Here is a 20494-nt window from a genome sequence, read left to right as displayed (position 1 = left end):
TTGATAAGTAAGCCCTGTGTTTTGCTAACGTACAGAACTGTATGAAGTGAAACAGAGCCCCTTTTTTCCCCAAGGGGGCCCAAAACCAGCCTGCTCCTGTCTCTCCTGCAATAGCTGGTGGTCCCGCTCCTATGGCAGGAGAGCAAGCAGGGACCCATAGGGACAAGGTGGCACCTCCAAAGCACGCCTCTGAAACCAAAAACAACCCCCAGGAGAACCACAGAAAAGACTATGCCAAGGGGGAAAGAAAACCAGCCCCGAGGTGCCATTGCAGCCTGCGTCTTGCTTTTCAAGGTGCTGGACTCACTTTGCTGCTGTACGATCTCTCATCCGTGGTTTATTGGACATCTTCACCTTCCAGACACCGGGGATCTGCCGCTGCGCTCGCCATCAGTGGCTGCTGGCTGTGCTTGACCGTGGGAGGATGAGAAAGCGGGGGATGTGTTTCAACCTCTGCCCGCACAGGACAAGCCCCTGCTTAGGCAGGAGTTCACCAGTAGCATGCATCTAGTTCCCAGTTTGGTGCTGGGACTGGGCTTGAAGCTCTGTCCTGTGGGGACTGCAGAGGGTGTGTGGGGAGTTGAGGCAGCCCTGGAGAATGGAGCTCTGCCATCCCCTCCGGGCTGGCTGTCCCAGCACCCTCCTCCTGTCCCCCCGTGAGGCCTCGGAGGGCAGAGCCCCCCAGCGTGGGGCTGGCAGCTCCTGGGGCCAAGGGAAGGTGGGTGGGTGGGAAATGCTCTGCCTTCACCCCCCAGGCACTGGGGCAGGATGTAACGTAACACGCTCATTTGGACCCAAACGGGGAACCAAACTGACTGACGGCAATGTTCAACTTCAATGTTGGGGTTTTTTTTTGTCAAAAAGAAAGAAAAATAAAACCTTGTTGTAAAGAACTGCCACAGACCCTATATTGTTGGCACCCCCCCAACGCTGGTGGGGCTGCGGGCACCCTGGGTGAGATGCTGGACCCCTGAAATAGGTCCCCATGGGAGGGAGGGGTGGCACACAGCCTGTGCTGGGCAGCCCCATCACATAGGATGGGTGTTCCCCAGCATGGGCACAGTGCTGCCCTGGCATCCCTGTGGTCCCCAGACAGGGTGGGGGCTGTGAAGGAGAGAGGCAGGGAGCACATTTGGGAAGGGTCATCATCCCAGGGGAGCTGCGGCTTATGCCTGGCTGCCTCCAGACACACCAGCTGGGGGGGTACCGGGGGTCTGGGGGCTATGAGGGGGCTGGGACCAGGAGAGCCTGAGGCTGTTAACAGCAGCACCGCAGCAAAATGGCTGGGGAAAGCTGAGAGCACCGCAATGACATCGTAGTGCTGGGGAAATGCAAGGAAGGGTTTGGCTTGGAAAACCTGTCGGGATCTGGGACTTTGGGAGGTTCAGCGAGCTTGGTCACCCCTCCACGCCTGTGCCCGGCAGATGTCAAGTGGATTCAGATGCTGTTGCCTGGTCCAAAGCTCATGGGTGAGTTGTCAAGCAAAGATGCTGAAGTCAGGTCTTCTATTTCTTTTTCGCAGAGCTGTTTAAAGCACAGAGAGTTCTCCAGCAGTCAGAGGCGAGTCAGCAGCCTGTGGCAGTCTGCAGGCTGAGCATGGGTGACAGGGATATTTTATGGCTTTGTCAGCAGGACTCTTCTTTTTCTTTCCCGGTGACGGGAGGGTGCTGTGCCAAGAAGAGCTCAGGGAAGGATGAAGGCAATTGCTGTGCTCTGCGTCTGGACTGCTTTGAGCCCAGCTTACCCTGTGTGTCTCCCACACGCTGTTACCCAGCTCTGCATGGTGCCACTGAGGACCAAGCCCAGACACCATGACCTGTAAGAACTGGCTTTCTGTTGCCCTTTACTTTGTGCATTTACCCTCTTATTTCTCAAAGGCTGTCAGGTTTTGTTTTCAATTCTTTGGCTCGTGAAGTGCTAAAAAGCCTGTTTTCAGCGGGAAGTGTACAGTTCCATAGGGACATTGCCCAAGAGATGGCCCAGCTTTGAGGGCACCTGCACAGGTGATGGATGCAATGACAGCCAGGAGCTAGAAAGCAAGCCCAGCATTTTTTCAGGCTGGGAAGCACATTCTGATTTTATAGCCAAAAGAGTGATCTACATCGCTGGCTGTGGGGAAAGCTCTGAATGGTGCTGATGCCTTCTTCATCACTGAGGGCTTTGCAGCAGCACTGGAAGCAGTTTAATGAGAAGACCTCCTCCTGTGCGGGCCAGTAGCCCTGAATTAACATTTTTTGAAGTGAGTGTCTTAAGTCTGAATGGCTGCTTTTGAAAGCAGGACTGAGTGTGCAGGTCTCTGATGGGCATCTCACGGAGCCCTGCCTGGGAGGCCGGTGCCAGGATGAGTGATGGATGTAGCTAGCTGAGTGCTTAACCTCCTCTGCTGCCTTTCTCCAAAGCCCCTAACATATCTGGGGCCGTGAAAAATATCTGGAGCTATGCAGGGAAGGCAGAGCTTCACCCTACCAAGGGAAACTGGTGCTGCAAAGCGGGGAGTCTTTGCTATCGGAGAGCCAGCTCTCTGCCTGGCAGGCACAGAGGCTAAAAAAAGCCCCTTGACAAATGGAACAGAAAGGTTAAAATTATCTGTACATCATCTGAATAACAATGGCAATGCAGATTGTACCTGCTTATAATAGCTCCAGGAGACAGGGGATAAATTGGGAACAAAAGTACCCCAGAAACAGATGCTGCTGGCGTGCGGCTGGCAGAAGTGCTGGGGCTGCTTCTCCTCACCAGGACTTGGGGAGCCACAGGGGACAGGGCCACCAGAAGCACCAAAACCTGGCCTTTGTGTGCTCCCCTCACCTTGCCCATGGATGCTCCAGGGCCCTTCCATCCCCAGGTCCTGGTGGAGCCACCCAGGCAGCTTGCGGGTGCCCAGGAGGAGGGAGCAGTCCCTGCCCAGAGTACCGGCACCGCAGCGAGTGCTGTGCACAGCTTGTCTTGAATCCAGGCACCTGGGGGACATGAACAGTCCTTTCTCTGGGACTGCTGGAAATCATCACCCCACAACCTGGCTCTTCTCCTGCGAAAAGAACCTTCCTGGGAAGAGGCCTCATCTTACTAGATTCTTTCTCTCTGCCTTTGCCTTACTTTCCTCCTACTTGCCCCTGCAAAGCTAAATGAAGGCACATGGCACTGGATGCATCTGTAACTGCGGGTGCTGGCTGTTCCCTAAAGACCCCCCAGGTTGTTTTTAAGGCAGGATGCCAGCAATTGTGCAACTCTGGGGGTTGCACAGGAAGCCTGGGTCTGGTCTTCGGGCACCCAAACACCCCCTCAGTCAAACGCCTGGTGATGACCATGCACATGCCTCCAGCAAAACAAGAGAAACTTGGATGTGAGGATGCTGCAGTCAAGCCCCGGGGCACGGAAGGGACAAGAGAAGGGGACTGTGAAACGAAAGAACGAAAATGTTTTGTCTTCCTTTTTCCAATCCCAGCTAGGTGTTTAAAATCCGTATGTACAAGGCTGAGGGGGCAGGGGTTCACTCCCTCTGGGGACACAGCTGATGGCTTCAGAGGGGAGATGCTGGGGGTGGTTCTCATCCCCCCCTTCCCTTTCCTTCCTCCGGTGGTACTTACAAGCGCGCTTTCCCCGGTGCCAAGGATGTGTGTGGGCTCTGAAGTGGGGCTGGTGCTTACTCATGCCGGCAGCCACGTGGCACTGCTGGCTCACGGGCTGACAGTGCTGACAGTTCCCTGGGCAAGCATCCCCCACCCCCCCACAGGTGAGCATGCCCCCCACGAGCAAGCACACGCAGCCGTTGCTCCTTTCCAGCATCACCGTGGCTCCCCAGGGAAGTGGGATGCACTCCCCAGGGTTGTCCTCCCCAAAGGGCTTGAACAGCCCAATCTGGTTCAACAACTTTATTTTTTATTCTTCTCATTTATTTATGTCTCTTGATGATGATATTCATTGCTTGGTGATGTCGTGCTGCACGTTGGCGCTGGCTGTGTTTGCCAGACCCCATGCAAGCAGGTGGCATCCCGTGGACTGCCCTGGAAACTGGCCCCTACCAGCACACGGAAGAGTGAGCTGGCAAATATTTCCTCCCAGGAGATTTTGGGGAGCTGCTTTGTGTCACCTTTGGTTTTACAGGCAGCAGGGAGCAAGGGGCTGGGCTGGTCTCACCCCTGCCCCATCTGTGGGCTTACCTTGCCTCAGCACCCACCGCCCCATCTCTTGGTTGAACACCGCAGAGCAGGAAAGAGCCCACTGTTCATTTGCCTTCACTATTTTTTGTAGATAATAAAAAAACCTCAAAACCAACAAACCCAAATCAACACAATTCTGCCTTTTAAATGAATGCAAAAACCATTAACTGCTCTCCTTCCCCAGCTGGTATTTTCTTCTCACCAAAACAGGACTCTCCACGTGCCAGGTGCCCCTGGCAATGGGCAGTTGGGTGCTGGGAGGACTGGGCAAGTGGGTGGAAACCCAGCAGCAGCGATCTGCACCCAAAAGCACCCGGTGGACTTGGCTCAAAGCCGTTGCAGGGCTGAGAGCTGGATGTCTCCACAGCAGTCCAGCACAAGAGCAAGCTGCCGTAGGGACCAGGGCATGGATGCGATGCAGAAGTCTGCTCTAGCAGACCTCAGCAGAGGTACTGGTGCCACTTGGTGTGCAAGGGCGAGGGAGTAGGGGTAAATGTTAAGGATGTGCAGTTATTTGCTGAAGCCAGGCCTAAGCTAGACGCTCTCTCCCTCCCACGTGTGCTCCCTTGGGACCTAGTCCATCAATTTATGGAGCAATCTGCCATAGACAATGCGATTTTCAGATTGATTTTCACAGCTCTGCATCATGGCCATCATGAATGATGTGGGTTTTTTTCCTTTCCAAAAGAGGAGGAGCAGAGAAAAGAAATAAATCCAAGGGTTGTACTTCACAGTGGAGTGTAATCCTATGATGTCTGGGAAAACATGCAGGGTTTGGGCCACAGTGTCATATGTCTGGGTCTTCTGGGCCAAGCATAGAGCATGCAGGACCATCAGCCAGAGCCACAACTCCATGCCACCCCCTTCCCTTGGCCTCCAAAGTGCTGACAGAGGCTTGCAGGTGGCCTTATTTCATTGCTAATTTACTTGGGGGGCAGGGTTGAGGGAGAAACGTGCAATCAAGATATTTTTTTAGATTTTTCTCACTGATCAAAGAGTGGGCTTCATTTACACAGCCATAATTTTTTAAGGACCTGTCCCAACTTGAGCTCCTCTTCCTCCAGCATGTGATATTGCGCTGTATCAGCAAGTCTCACCTCCTTTAGCATCTAGGAGTGCATTAGGAAACCAGTGTGAGCTGTGCAAAGGAGCTGTGAATTAGCAAAGCCTCCCCTGCCCCTTGGCAAAGCCTTGTCTTACACCTCCTAGCAGGAATAGCTACAGCTGCTTTCTGCAGCAGAAGCGAGAGCAGAGGGGGTGCGAGGGGGCGGGCAACGGGACAGGCTGTGAATCTTTGCAACCTCTCAAGGACATAGGCTCAGGTCACAGCCAGTCTGCCACCCACAGCCCAGGTTATCCACACCAGTCCTGGCAATGGGGGCTTTGCTGCAGTCCCCACATCCCCAAATGCCTGGTGTCTCCAGCCGTGCATGTCCCGTGGTGGATGGAGCAAGGACAAACATCCATGTTCCCAGGTCCCAGTGATCACTTAGGGGTAGAAGGTGCCCCAGCGGTCAGGTAGCAGAGAAGGAGAGCAACGGAGGGTGCAAGCCAGGCACAGAAAGCCACCCGTGCCCACCCACTCACTCCTCTTTGCTGCTTGGGGACATTTCTGAGTGTTGTCAAATCCCTGCTTCTCCTGTGCTGGTTTGGGAAGAGGGATACCAGGGTACCATCCCTCCCCGTGCCAAGCAGGCCAGCGCTGCAGACAGCCAGCTTGCTCTTGGGTGCCTGCAACATCTCAGCAGAGCCAGCAGGGATGAAGACCTAAGGCTGACAGAGAAACAGGCAGATGGGATTATCAGTCACATGTGCCGCCGCTCTCTTCTTGTCTTAGGCTCTTTTTTCCCTGCGTTATCTCCTGGAGCGGGTTTTCAGCCTGTGCTAGCGACAGTGCTTTGATGCTTAACACAATCGGCTTCTTCCCGCTGTCTGCAAGAGGCTGGTGGGTGTTTAAACATGCCCGACAGGACGTTTCTGAGCGAGGCTGCCCTTCCTCCGCATTGTGCCCCAGGAGCATCCCAGTAGGAAAGCCTCCCTGGGCACTGGAGAGCCCAGCAGCTCGCAAGGGAAAGGCCTCTGCAGCTTGTTTGCCTGCTCCCACCCAGGTTTATGCTGCCCCAGATGCAGCCCACCACCATCTGCACGACAAGAGGAGGCTGACCTGCCCCATGTCCTTTGCTAGCATTCCCCTCTCCTGCATCACTCTCATATTCTGTGGTCCCTGCCCTAGGAGGAACTTGGGATATAGGCTCTGGTCACAGCAGCTAATGGCTGGGAAGTCATCTCAGCTGCAGCAGGCAGCTTTCATTAGACCTCCTTCTCCTTTGTGCATGCTCACTGCACACACCTGCCTGAGGAAAAGGGGTGACAGGGATGGCTGCCTCAAAGTTGGGGTTAGCCACTGACTCTGGGTGCTGCACATCAATCAATATCAGCACAGACTCGTTCTGTGATTACTTATCACCTCTGGCTGTAGAACTGTTGCTGCCCTCTGAACCTCTGCCTCCACCACACCCTCGTGCTAGAGGGGTCCCTTCGAAATACTTGACCAAAACAAACGAACTGTAGGAAACTGTAGGAGATTTTACAGATAAAATCTGCAGCCCCTGCTGGGATTAGCTGTTCCTAAACCCTATTGTTTGCACTTGAGGCATGCACACACCTGCCAATGCCTACCGCAAGGCTCCTGTGGTTAGGAGGCAGAGCTGCTGGCACCCAGTGTGCCCCTGGGTTTCCCGTAAGTTGCTCTGCAGAGGGCTTGGTACTGGCTCCAAGCTTGGATGCTCATTCCCAGCTGTGCAGGGTGGAGGTGCTGCAGCCCCCAGGTGTGGCCTATGAGCCACTTCTTAAATAGCGGTGCTGAGGTTGAGGGGTTCTCCCTGCTCCTCTCCTGGGGGAATTGCAGCCAGACACATCACTGCCCAGGTGTGTCTATCCTTTAGCCAGGACAAGCTTTCACCACCCCGAGTCCAGTCCTGCTTATAGGTGGGGAAACTGAGGCACAAGGTAGAGCATAGCGGTTTGTAGTGGGTCAGGTATTGCTCCTCTGATCTTGGTAGGAGCTAGTGCTCCTTGCCTGAATGCTTTAATCGTGTTTTTTTTTAAGTTTCCCCCTGTAGAAGCCCCTTTCTTGCTCTGCCTGCAAGGGTTATCTGGTGGGGGATCAGGAAACTTTCAGCTGGGGCTGAGCTGCTGCCCCCGTTGCCAGCGGGGCTCCTGCCTACCTCTCAGACCAGCCTCTGCATCAAGGGAAAAAGCCTAAACCATGTTTTTGGACACAAATTACTACAGCTCCAGTGAATTAACTTGGAGATGTTATTACAGGCCATGAGAACAGGTCAGGTTTCAGTCTGGAACGGAAGCGGATAAATGATGTTCTGTAACTGTCTCCTTGCTGGATTCAGGCCAGAAAATAAGGGGTTTTTCCATATTCTTCCCCTTCTCTTGGCTCATGGTGCAGGGGGACAGCCCCACCACCCCTGCACGGTGCTGCAGGCAAAGGGGAAGCTGGGAGGATGCTGTCCCACAAACCGGCTGCGCTGGGAGGGAGCCTGGCTCTTCTCCCAGCAACAAAAACTTATTTTAGCTGGGAGATTGGAGGTCAGGAGGGCTAGGCAGACCTCCCAGGCTGAATTTCACAGTCATGAGTAGAACAAGTTGTTGATTTTGCTAGTGCTGCCATAAGGAGACATTGCAGATGGAGAACGTTGTATACTCTGTTCTTGACAAATGCCTGTCATGATAGTTTGAATATAAAGCAGGGGCTTAGGCAGAAGGAGCTTATTTAGTGTTTGTATTTTTCCATAATTTCATGTTTCTCTGTAGATCGTAAGAACCTCCAGAAGCCCAAAACAAAGCCAGGGCTCCTGTGTGTGCAGCAGAAATGCAGGAGCAAGCCCCAGTGCCACAGGCTGGGTCCTGCAGGAGAGGAAGCCAAGCCATGGCATGTTGGCATCCTCATCAAGTGGAGGCAGGCAGGCACAGAGGGTGGCAGTGACATTCCTATGAGGTACCTGGACGGGATGGGCCTGGTGTTGCCTGGTGCTACAGCACAGAGCCTTGGCTTGATGCCATGAAGCTGAGAGGTCATGTAGTAATGCTGGTGGTCAAGCCACCAACCTCCCCACCCTGGTGTCGATGCCATTGGCCCCTGCCAGGATGTGCTGTGGGGAGGAGAGAGGGCACCTTTTTGCCAGGGTCCCCAAGGGGGACCCTCCTTGTCATCCTCCTCCTGCTCAGCTCCCTTGTTCCTTACTGTTTTCTCCAGCAGCCCCTCTGCACCCCCAGAGAAAGGATTTACTCTGAACAGGGTCGTTCCCTGGCAGCATCCACCACCACACCTCGGTCCTGGCAGTCAAAGAGGTGAGACAGATGATGGCAGGACCAAGGGGACAGTTGAGAGGCAAGTGGTAAATCTGCAGAAAGATTTATTTCCAGATGCAGCTGGAATTTTATCTCCTGCCTATCCCTGTGCTCTGTGCCTGGCGCTGCAGCATGTGGGGACAGATGCGAAATGCAGCTCCATTTAGAGCCTGGGAGTAGCAAAATCTCCTGTGAACAGCCATGTTTCAATTTGCATTTCTAGGGCTGTGGCAGCAACCTGGGTCCTGTGGTGTACTCAGCAGTGGATGCACTAAATGGCCGTGAGTTTCTATATTGCTGACCTGCTGGGGCAATCTGGCAGACCCTATAGCTCTCCTGGTGTTAATGCAGCAGTGACGGTTGCAAGCAGTGGCTTGGGAACTGGGGGGTGGACCAGCTGGTGGTATTTTTGTAGTGGGTTTTGGTCTATTAATCCAAACCTCAGCTTGGCTTGACTTCTTTGGTGCTGCTGGCTGAATAGACTGCGACGCAGGATTAAAAGTCACTGTGCAATTGAATTAGTGACAGGTGTAGGAAGGAAGGGAGGGCAAAAGCAAAACAGAGAGGAGAGAGCAGCAGGACTGGAGGTGACCCATGCAGACCCTATCCTAAGAAACACAGTCCCCAGGAGCATGCTCCTAGAGAAAATAAAATGAGGGAGCTGCAACCTAACAGCTGCTCTTTCACACTCCTTCATAGAGCTATGTTGTTCCTGCGTAAGGCTTGTGTGGTCACGGTGGCAGATGCCTGGAAGGTGCTGTCACATTTGCACTAAAACTTCTCTTGGTGCTCTTCCGATGCTGTCAAGAAGCTCCAGGCTCGCTGCTGCCGTGTGCTGCAGTAACAGCCTGCCTCTCAGCAGAGAGGGGGCTCCTGGGGGTGGTGCCATCTGGGCACACAGGAGGAGACAGCCTTTGCTCCCTGAAACATGTCAGCTCAGGGTGGGAGAAGCAAATCCTATTTTATGGAGGCACAAATAGCTTCATCGATAGAAGAATGAGACTTTGCTAGAGGTGGTTATCAAGTCTTGAGCATCCTGGCTTTGGCTCCAAGCGTGATGATGCAAGGTCTCGGTGGTGGAGAGAGTAGAGTGTGCCTTTGGTGGAGTAGATGCTCCTGGGCAGCTTGCTCGCCATACAGGCAGCGGTTGCCTGCCCGTTGCAGATTGAGCTCGCCTGGCACAGGGCTGGCTCCCTGCTGGCTGGTTGGTTGCATGCCTGGTTGGCTGCCTCTGCCTCGTGTTGGCTGGTGTGATGCTCCCTGGGGCAAGGATGGCTGCAGATATTTTAGCGAAATCTAAAAATCCTTCCATGTAAACAGAAGTGCACCCAGCAATCGGTCCATGCTCTGTGATTTGGCCACATCTGGGATGTCACAGGGATCTGCATCTCAGGAGATGCATGCGGCATGTTCCAGTCAGAAAAGCCCAGTGTGGCTTTTCTGTCACATGGAATTTGTGCAGCTTCCTCAGTCAACAAAAAAGGCTGCATGGCAATGGCTTTGCAGTTGCAGCTGGAAAAGATGACTCAAGGTACTCCACGAGGCTCCAGCGGCTGCGTGAGCTCACCCAGCGGGGGCTTCACAGAGCAGCAGGGCAAGGATCCCCTGTAAAAGGGGATTCTGGCATTTTCTAAGCTCTCTAGCAGCAGCCACAGCCACGAGTGTCTCAGAACAGCCTCTCCCACCGGGACCCCGGTGGCTCTTCAGCAGTGATCTTTCAGTGCTGAGTCAGGACGAGGGCTGAATCACCGCAGCGATCACAACGCGTGCCTGACAATCTGCTCACCCAGCTGTGGGTCCGGCCAGGCTTTGGTCACTTCAGCCAAATCATTCACATGAACACAATGTCCGTGGTTTTTAAATGAAACCTGTTCCCTCTTCCCTTCAGTCTACTGCACTCCCAGCTGTCCCCATGTAGCTGCTGAGCACTAGGACTGTTGTGGGGAGATGATCCAGGCTCACGGCTCTCATCCCCCAGGAGTACCAGCTGCTGTCTGGAGGACCAAGTGGCCCAAGTTTCTCATCTGCTCCCTGTGATGCCACCGGTGTCTTGTGTGGGCATCAGAAGCCTGCAGGGACATGCAGAGTGGCTTGTCTTCACCCTCTCTGCGGTGATGCTCTGTCACTCTGCAGGTATCTGTTGCTGCTTGTCTACTCGGGCGCTGATCTTACAGACCCAGCCAAGGGTGTGTGAATTTCTTTCTTTTTAAACAGAGGCTATGCAGAGGCAGCTTTGAGGCCCTGCCAGCAGAGAGCATCTCTTGTTTTGCAGGAATGGAAAAGCCAGATGATTTCTCAATGTGCCCAGCTAAGATAACACCAAATAATCTTGTTTGCATTTTAATTTCCCAGCCCTGTTGGGAAAAGCTGATACACCACTGTTCTCCCCCTCTGTGGGCGGCGTGTGCCTGCAAACAGACTTGTCGGAGGGTAGCACTAGCAGCACTTGCGCTTACCCTGGCTGCCACTCTGTCTGCCAAGAGTGCCAGGATCAAAGTGCCATCAAAGGCTCCAGGGTGGCCGGGAGAGTGTTGGTGTTGTGACAGCGAAGGCTGACCCACCAGCTGGAAAGCGCAGCAGGACACTTGGCTTCTCTTCTTCGTGTGCCTCGCAGAGGCTAGATACGAGCGGCAGCCACCTCCTGCACCCTTCCCGGCGAGGCTTTCCTGTGCTGAGAAAATGCCTGGCTCCATCTGGTTGTTTTTCCCGGCTGGTGGAGCTGAGTCATTGCTGTTCTTCAAGGAGAAGGTTCGTTTGCCCCCAAATGGTCTCTCCCCCTGTGCAGAAAGCCTGCGTCCCTCTCGAGACTGCTGTAATTTTCTTCTCGTGAATCCGTGGGTTTCTTTAACTGAGGCGTTGGTTTGCCATTCATGGATCCCTGTTCTATAAAAATGGTCACTTCTCTCCAGGGATGTACTGTTGGGAGCCAGTTACACCTTCGCTTGTGGATCAGCCCAGTACATGTGTGAGAGTCTGTGCAGCTGAGTGTGGCAGTAAACCCCATCTTTGGTCTCCCATCAGAGAAAGAGGCGCTCCTCGTGGCCTGGAGTCATCCCATGGGCTCCCCAAAGTTCAGGCTCTGGGCAGGGGAAGGATGCCTGAGGAGCAGGCATGCAGATGAAGGCGGTGTAGGTTGTGATGCCATCCTGGTACAGCGCATCTCTCCCTTGGCGCAAGCATGTGCCTTGGCTACCCGCCCTCACTAGCCGGGTGCCACTGTCCTCAAGCCCGACCCCACTGCCCTGGCAATGCTCATGGGGTTTGTTTGCCTTTCCTCAAGACCACATATCACAGTCTAAGAAGGTCTCATCTATGTAATTCCTTGCATACGTCCCTTTATGTATTTTACCAAACCTGTGGGAACAGTGCATCTCCAACCCTCTACCGGTGAGGGAACAGCTACTTCCAGCTTGAGCCAATATCACCTAGTGGTGGTGGGTGCTGATGTAGGGTCCTGCAAACCTGTCCCTACCCACTTTTTCTTTCTTTCTCTGCCCTGCCTGCCTGTCTTACAACTCTTTCGTTTCTCTGGAAAGCTGTGGAAATAAGGTTTTGCAAAAATTTTCTACAGAGCCAATTTCCTCAGAGAGATTATTAAAGGCGAATAGCAGAGAATCTGATTGCATCCGTGCTTTCGTCTCCTCCTGAGGCATCATGATTTGCCAGAACAAGAAAATCTGGTTTCTGTGGGGTCAAGGAAACTTCTCTAATCTTCAAACAGAAGCAGCAGCTCTCGCTGTGTTGATAATGCCGTTGGTGTCAGCAGAGTTGGACCAGGGGTGAATTTGGCCTGGCTTGTGTCAAGCACGTGACAAGAGATGGGCAAGGCTCCCATTGGCAGACACCCTGCAAAGGGAGAGCTGGGCAGAGGCAGCCACCGACACCAGGGCTGCGCAGTCCTGACCCCCGCAGAACAGCACGCACAGCCGGTGAATCACAGGCTGAGCATCACTCGGCATCGGTGAGGGTGCAGGAAGGTTTCTCCCAGCAGCGGCTGTGCTGCAGGGTGATGCTGCAGTGATGGGGCGGGATGTTGTGTCTGCCAGACGGGCAGGCCTTGTGCTGCCTGCACCCCTCACAGGCAGCGGCGGGGGCGTTGCCATCTTTCTTCTTCGTACTTTTATCCTCTCCCTTAAGGTGTCATTTCTGCCTTCCACCCTCTTGTGGCTTTACAGCCAGGGTCCTCTCATTTACCCCTGAGGTCTGGAGGGGGTTGGCTGGGGACATCCCCATATAGGGTGCCAGGAACTGCCAGAAAATGTGCTGTGGCACAGGATACCAGCTCCTGTGTCTGATGGGGATGGGCTGGAGGTCTTGTCATGCACCTGCATTCAGCCCTGTTCAGGAGAGTGGAGGCTGCTGAACGCCGCAGGCAGGTGAGACATCTCCTGTGATGCACAAGGACAAGCCCTTGTGTTTTCCTTTTTAACCTCCATCTTTGCCTCGTGCATTTTTCTAAGCAAATCTCTATGGAAACAGGTACTGTTTGTAATAAAGCCTCTGTTTTTCACTTTGCTTCGTTGCTCTCGAGGAAGGAGGGGGGGCAGAGACCTATAAAGGGCAGATGAAGTTTAGGCAGGAAGAGATGTTTCAGCTGCCTAGACATCCCTTGGCACAGATGGGAGCAGCCTTGGCATCCCTTGGCCCTGCCCTCACTGATGGGAGGCAGAGGCTGAGATCACCCAGACCCCTTTTCAGCTCCCTCGGGTTTGGTGTGGACTCGATGCCTGGCTTACACAGCCCTCCTTCCTATCCCAGTTGGATGGAGGGGAGCACTGTGGTGTCGAATGGGGGGTAAATCAGTCTTGCCCAGAGTTAATAATACAACTTTCATGTCTCCCTCGTGAGCTACCAGCCCTACGGCACCCTGGCTCTCTTGAAGGTCAACCAGAGCCAGTCCTGCCTTGGTGTCCTGACAGCACCCACCGTGACTTCACTACGGGGTCCGTGTGTGCCACCTCCGTGCCAGCCGCAGTGCGGGGGGAGCAGAAGCTGCGGGATGTGATGCGAAGGGGCTGGAAACCACCCTGAGACAGAAGGATGCACGAAAGGATGCATGAGCCCCCGCCTTCGTGGGACGCTGAAGCTCCGTCATCTCGCAGAGCTTCCTGCCTGTTCCCAGGCTCGTGAGCTTTCTAAGTTGTTTGTTTATTTTGGGGAGGGTGGGGGACGTTTTAGGAGCTGAGAGAGGAATATTTTAAAGGAGGAATTCGGTGCCAGATTGGCATCCTCTGCATCAGACGGAGCAGCACACCAAAGCGTGCTCAGAGCTGCAGGAGGGAGCCGTGTTTGTCAGCTCCTTCTGCTGCAAGTCGCCCTTGATATTCAGCAGCCCTGGGTCTTTCCAGGGGCTGTGCTGGCTGCGGGGGCTACTAAACCCAAAGCAACATGCAGCAGACTAATAGTCACATCCTGGGGTTTTTTAGGACACTCTAAGCTGTTTCTGTTTTCCACCCAAAGTGAACCTGGGCCCTCAATCAGAGGTAACTGCCCCTTGACACAAAGGTGAGTCCATGGTAGCACCTGGCGGTCTGGAAGGAGGGTCTTCTACCCTGACCAGGAGCTGGTAGTCCTCTCCCCGCTAAGAGCTGGTCCTGCTGTCCAGCACACTGGCCAGGGGCTCCTCGGCTCATGGAGGATAGAGGGATGTGCTTTAAGAGGTCTCTCTCCCAGCTTTAAGTAATTCTTGGTGTTCAGCCCAAACCAACCATGCAGCTAGGGCTTGCTCCCGATGGAAACCCACCTCAGCCGTTCCCCTGCCCATCTGCCAAGAGGCACAGCCCGCGGGCTGCTTTGCCAGAGCTGTTGTTTGGAAGTGGTCAGCTCCAGGGTGCTCCAAGGGGACCAAGTGTGGAAACTGCTCCCTTCCCACTGCCGCTTCTGGGAGAATCATATTTGCTTTAAGAACAGGCATTCAGCCTATAACGGTAACGGTGCTTCCTTCCAAAGGAGTCAATATTACAGAGTCTTTGCTGTTCTGCTAGAATTACAATACACGAGCACTGGGGTTGAAACACTGGCTAATTACCTAGTCATTTGTTGTAATGCTCCCAATTAACTTGTGAAAGCATAGCAAATGCATTACTTCACACCTTTTTTTAATGGCTTATACAAGGTTATTCATAGATAGTAGAAGATAAACAGTGTTGCATATCACATTATGGTGGTATAGCACTTCCTTGCTTCCTTGGGCGTCCTTTCTTAGCCTGGGGAAGGCAGGAATTCATATGTGAGATGAGGTGATCACCTTGATGTGATTCATTTCACATCCAAGCTGATCACATCACTTTGGATGTGATTCAGTCGAGTGTGGCTATCAGGGTAGATGTGGGAGCCTGTCAAACCCCATAGCAATGCCAGCAAGGCAGGATGGATCAGTCTTCTGGGGAAACCAGTCCAAAGGAGGTCCCACAGCATTGCCCACCTTTCCCAGGCTTGTTGAGCTCAGTTATCCCAGCCTCTCGGTGTTGGGGAGTAGAGGAAGGGGTTTTGTGCCCAGGGAGAGGGCCAGCCTTCACCCAGCCCCACTTCTCCTCGCCACCTCTGTGCACCGTCTGATTTCATGCCCACCAGAACACGCACGGCAAGGCAATGTTTGCCCATACAAGTGCCTGTTTGCCCACACAACACATTTGTACATCTGGCTTGGCAGATTGGTGCACACGCAAAAATGGGCATGAAAACACTGAGGCCTGGATGGTAAACTGGGTCTGTTTTTTCTTTCATTTTTTTGTGAGGGTGCTGCTCACAGTTACGTGGTTACAACTGCGTTGAATGTGCCCATCAGGAGAGCTTTGGCTCCCAGATATTGTTCCAACAGTCTAAATGTTGTCTGCATGACTGGTGCAGTAGGCCACCTAAAATATTTGCTGGCTTTTTAACCGTAAAGCTTTCTTATGACCTTTTCCCAAACTTTGTGTCTGAAGATATGTCCCTCCAGCAAGGCCTTTAGTCCCTTCCCTGTGCCACCCCAAAGCAAGCACAAGATGTGCAGTCTGAGGAAGGACACCAGCTCAGGTCCTAGACCCAAAGCCAGCATTTTCATGCAAAGATGCCCCAAGGGATAGTGATTGAAAGCAAGCTGACCTGCCCATACAGATGCCAGGAGGTAGCTTTAAGCTGCCCAGTAACTTGGTTATGTGTCTGGACCCAAGGACATCTATAAGAAAGACAGGCGACAAGGAACCAGAGCATCTTCTTCAGCCTCACTGAGTGCCAATGGCTGTGGTGGTGTTCAGCTGCAGAGACCTGGCAGGGCCAGCACTGGCTGCAAGGTGACTGCTCCTGGACGTGGCTTTCTTGAGTTATTTATCTCCTATTTCACCTTCTTGTAAACAGAGGTCTGTGGGCGACTATCTGCAATGGCTGGGACAATACATGGATATCTAGATGCAGCTCCCCATCCAATTTCCCTACTCAGCAAAGACATGCTTGAGAGATAATCCCAGCGCAAGCGATGGGTTTAAACCACAATGGCCATGAAAGTCTCCATTATTTATCTCCAAGCTGCTTAGTGATAAAGTGGGTGGAGAAGGAAGCCACATTTCCTGCTCAAAGAGTGTGTGGGAATACCTTTTCAAATGTTAATTTCTCATGTTTTTCAAAAAGCTACCCAAAGGAACTGGTCTGAGCGAATGCTAAGAAGCCTGTGCATATTCAAACCAGCTAAGTTTTAAAAAGTCTGCAAAGATATTTGGAATGAGGGGAGGGAATAAGAAGGAGCTCCAGGAAAAAACCCGCCATCATTTCCCCCACTTCAAAGTTAAAACTAAATGTACACGTTTCCCTCTCCTCTGATGTACCTCCCTCCAGGGAAACAGGTGATGAATGCAAAAGCCCGGAGGGAGCAGGATCAGCCAAGGGGTTCCCCCCCAGCAATGCTAATGAACATCCTTCTCCCAAATCCTTCACCCCACGGGCACCCATCATCAAAAACCACCAGGCAGGGCTGGTGTGGGCTGGCTTTGGACAAGCGCCGAAGAGATACAAAAAGCCGCACATCCTCACTTCTGTTTTGCATCCAAGGCAATCTGGCTCCCCGATATTAAATCGTCCCACTGTACAATTCCACGGCTACCATGACCCTATTATTGATAAAAACGTGTTCTACAAGAGCCACCCTGCCAATATGTGGCTAATTGGCCGTTGTTAATATACATCCTAGGGGTTTCTGTTGTAGCTTTTGCTTTAAAAACATTTAAAAAAAAAAAAAGAGTCATGTGCGATTTTAATGCAGATTTGAAAGAAAAGAAAAAAAATATTCTCTTGGGTCTGTACCCAACACAAGTTTTAAAGTGCAGAATCTGTGTCTGTTATTGAATAAGAAATGCATGCTGAGTGCCAAATTTCAGCTTTAAAGCAGCCAGAAGCTATCTGGAGGGAAAAAAAAATGTTTTGCAAATACCTTTTGTAATTGTAAAAATAAAAAAATTTAAAAAGAAAACCCAGAATGAATTCACCAGTTACTAACCCTTGAAAAAATAGGGGATCTTGTATAACTCGGGGCCCGTAAGTGACATCTAAGCTGAACAAACTCTTGAAAACATGAATTTATAGTTTGCACCTTATTCCTCATAGCCAAGCAGTTTTATAACCAGTGTCTCTTCATCCCAAATATTCAAGCAAGAACAGAAAATGCCTTGGGCCTGGCCGTAAATGCAGCGAGGGGATATGGATCCTGCTGTCCCTAAATATGAGTTCCCTCATTTGTAAGGGCTTGGTTAACTCTCATTTGGGCCAGCCCTGGAACAATAATGTCCTTTCTTGGTCTGGAATTTGTCACCATTGGACATACCACTCCCAAGAGAATCATCTTGATGGTCTTTGCTTCCCTCTTGCTTTTCCTTTGGCCAAGCAGTCCTGGGAAGAGATGGGGATGTTCAGTGAAACCCTTCCCTGCTTGCTTCTCCACAGTGATGAAACACAAGAGGTTTTTTCCACTGAAGAACAAGAAATCTGCAGCAATGGGAAAGAGGATGGAGGTATCTCAGCTGAACGGTGACCCTGAGCTGCGCTCCAGCTGTGCTTACAGCCAGGTGAGCATCCCTTTGAACATACACGAGCGGGCATTTGCATTGGGCAATGTGGTTCAGGGATCACACAGCCTGAACAGGGATCACACATGGTCAAACGACAGCGGGCTTGTCTGTGACAGCTCCTGAATTCAGAGTCAATAAAGGGAAGGGGGTTGAGGTTCAACAGGTACGCCTCCCCCCCATCACAGCACCCTGAGTATGGGGCCACGCAGCTGATGCTGATATGCTTCCTTTTATCCTCAATCCCCTTGAGAGCCCCTCCTGACTGAAGTCTGGATTTGCGATCCCCACCCTGCTATCAAGCCACTTAGTATACAGAAGTATAAGTCTTCGTGATGCACAAAGCAAAGGAAATCATGGGGAAAAGCTCTTCAAAACACTCATTTTTTTACAGATCAAGAATTTCACGACCTAGTGGAAAGCACAAACAATACAGGACCAGGCATTCGTAATATTTGGTGCCTGGTTTGTATAGCTGCTGCAGCTAATATCCCCAAATAAATACTTCCGTGACTAATCTCTTGGAAAGAAAAACACAAAGAAAGAGGCTGTCACATGAAACAAGATGATTTTGATGGGTTTTTTAATGTATTTTATGTATTTATAAGCACAAATTCTTCCTTTTGGGCTGCATAATATGCTTTGTCTAAAACTGTTTGTCTTTTGCTAGGTAAATGTGTTTGCTTTCTGTCCTCATCCCATCCCTCTGTCCTTCCCCAAAAGCCAACAAAGAGGTTCTCATACTCCTTCTCTGGACTCAGGCAAACCTCTGAATATCTTGCTGGGGATCTAGAGGTACGAAGCCTTAAATTCTAGAAATAATCGCAATTTCATTCAATGTGATTAAACTATGGAAATTTTCTCCTTGGGATTTTTTTTTTTTGCATAACAGCAACAATAAAACCCCATAAAGAAAAAAAACCCAAAACCTGTTGGCGTCATCAGAACCTAAAAATAACAGGAAGATGACTGCTGGTGCCAGAATGATACCAAACAAAATCTATTATTGAATTAGTTTCTTTCCAATTGTTGTTCTTAGGAATATATTTCCCTTTCCCCCTCAGGGTTTGTTTGGAGCCAAGGTATTCTGCCTGCCAGTGCCATTCCAGCACTCAAATTAACAAGAAGTGATGTCTTTTACAGTAAAAACCAATATCTATTAAAATATTGATGAAGGCAAATAAGCTAAGGAGTTGGTGGTGTCTGGTTTCTAGCTGGCAGTCAGGGGATAGCTTCGAAGGGAGGGGAGAGCTGCACAGCCTCACCCCACGCCGGGACAGGCCTCCTGTTCCCAGCGGGTAGACCTGATGTCCCAGGAGCAAGCAGCAGGAGAAGCCTGACTCCAGGTACTGACGTAGCTCATGGCATGTCTGGAGCACCTGGAACACTTTCCTCCCAGCTTGTCTTCCACTGCCAGATCAATAGTGTCTGTTTTCTCTCTGGTGTGGGTTTAGAGGCCCTGCTTGCTGGGGTTTGCTGTCCATTCACTTCAAGGGTTTAATCTTTTATGTATTTTCACCATCTTTCATTCTAATTAAGTGCCTATCAATCTTGTTTCATTGTAGCTGAACACCTTGGCAACTGTGGGACTTTCTGCTATGATGGAGAAGGGACTTGATCCAACAGGTCAGCTGTTATAGCTTAATCTGCACCTCTTTCCTGCTCTAGTATCTTAGCATTATTTTAAGGGTCTCCTGAAATCATCTGTCACCATTTCTCAGACTATTTCTTGCTCGCTGCTATTGCTGCCCCACCATTACCGTTATCTTGACCAGAACAAATGAGTCGATTGCTGACACTGCAGTGAGGCTCTCTTGAAATGCAGGCTGTGCTTTCATTGACTTAGTGATATGCACTTCATCTGCAGTACCACCCTGAATTTATCTAACCATGTCATCTTCATCTGTAAGGATTCCCTGACTGCTATATTAATGCTGCTGGCATCCTTCTCCTCTCTGCTGTGGCTGCTGATTTTCTTACGGCACAACGTTTCAAGCCCTCCATCAGACCAAAGCTCACCCTTTGCATCTCCACTCTCGCGAGTGAGCTTGGTCCTGTAGATGTAGTGATGCTAACAGACCCATTGTGAGGGCTGGACGAGTCCTGGCTTTGACACAGGATGAGAAAAAACCATCCATATTACACAGCATCCTCTCCTGAGCTTTCCTGTGCTGACAGGAGGTCCATGAGATGGCCAAAAGCTGGTGCAGTCCAGCAGCACAGCCAGGGTGATCCCACTGGCAGTGCTACCACCACTGACCTGCTTTACCCCAGCAGTTTTCTCGATAGCAAGTGAGCGCATTGGCTGCGATGCCTTCAGCTCCGCCACCCAGACAAGCGCTAAATGACACGATCCAGGCTGGAAGGAGCCATGTGTTTTCTTCTGCATGCAGCTACTGCTGTGCTTCCAAACACATCTCTCCTCTTGCCTTTTTTTGTACAGTAACTTTGCACACACAAACGTCAAACAGCAGCTGTTTGGCCAGCATTTTGAAAAGCAACTAGTGATTTTAGCTGCCTTAATTTTGAAGCTAGGCTTTCGGCTCTACACAATAAAAAGGCTTCTTTTTCTTCTCCAGTAGCTGTGGATATTTTTACCTATTTCCTTTGTAAATGTGAACCGTGGAAACAGTCAGACCTTATCAGGCATGAGTGTCTTTGAGGTTTCCCCTTGTAGAAACAAAATGTCACGGTGCCTGTCAGAACCAAGTTACCCAGGGCTTCTCCTACTTCAATTAAGCATGAGCAAACCTATAATGTGTCAGAGCCAGCACTAGGCAAACAACGTGCTAGATAATTCTGGAGGTCACTTTAATGCTGGGTTTGAAAACTTGAGCAGGAAGCAGTGCTGCAAAGGGTTTCTTGAAATGTCTTTCACTCCTGTCTGAGCCATTCCACCCCAGAGCCTTTTCTGGTGTTTTGGCCCCTCTGGAG

Source organism: Falco biarmicus, chromosome 11, assembly GCF_023638135.1.
Source record: "Falco biarmicus isolate bFalBia1 chromosome 11, bFalBia1.pri, whole genome shotgun sequence".
Classification (NCBI taxonomy): domain Eukaryota; kingdom Metazoa; phylum Chordata; class Aves; order Falconiformes; family Falconidae; genus Falco; species Falco biarmicus.
Note: the sequence above shows the minus strand (reverse complement) of the source record.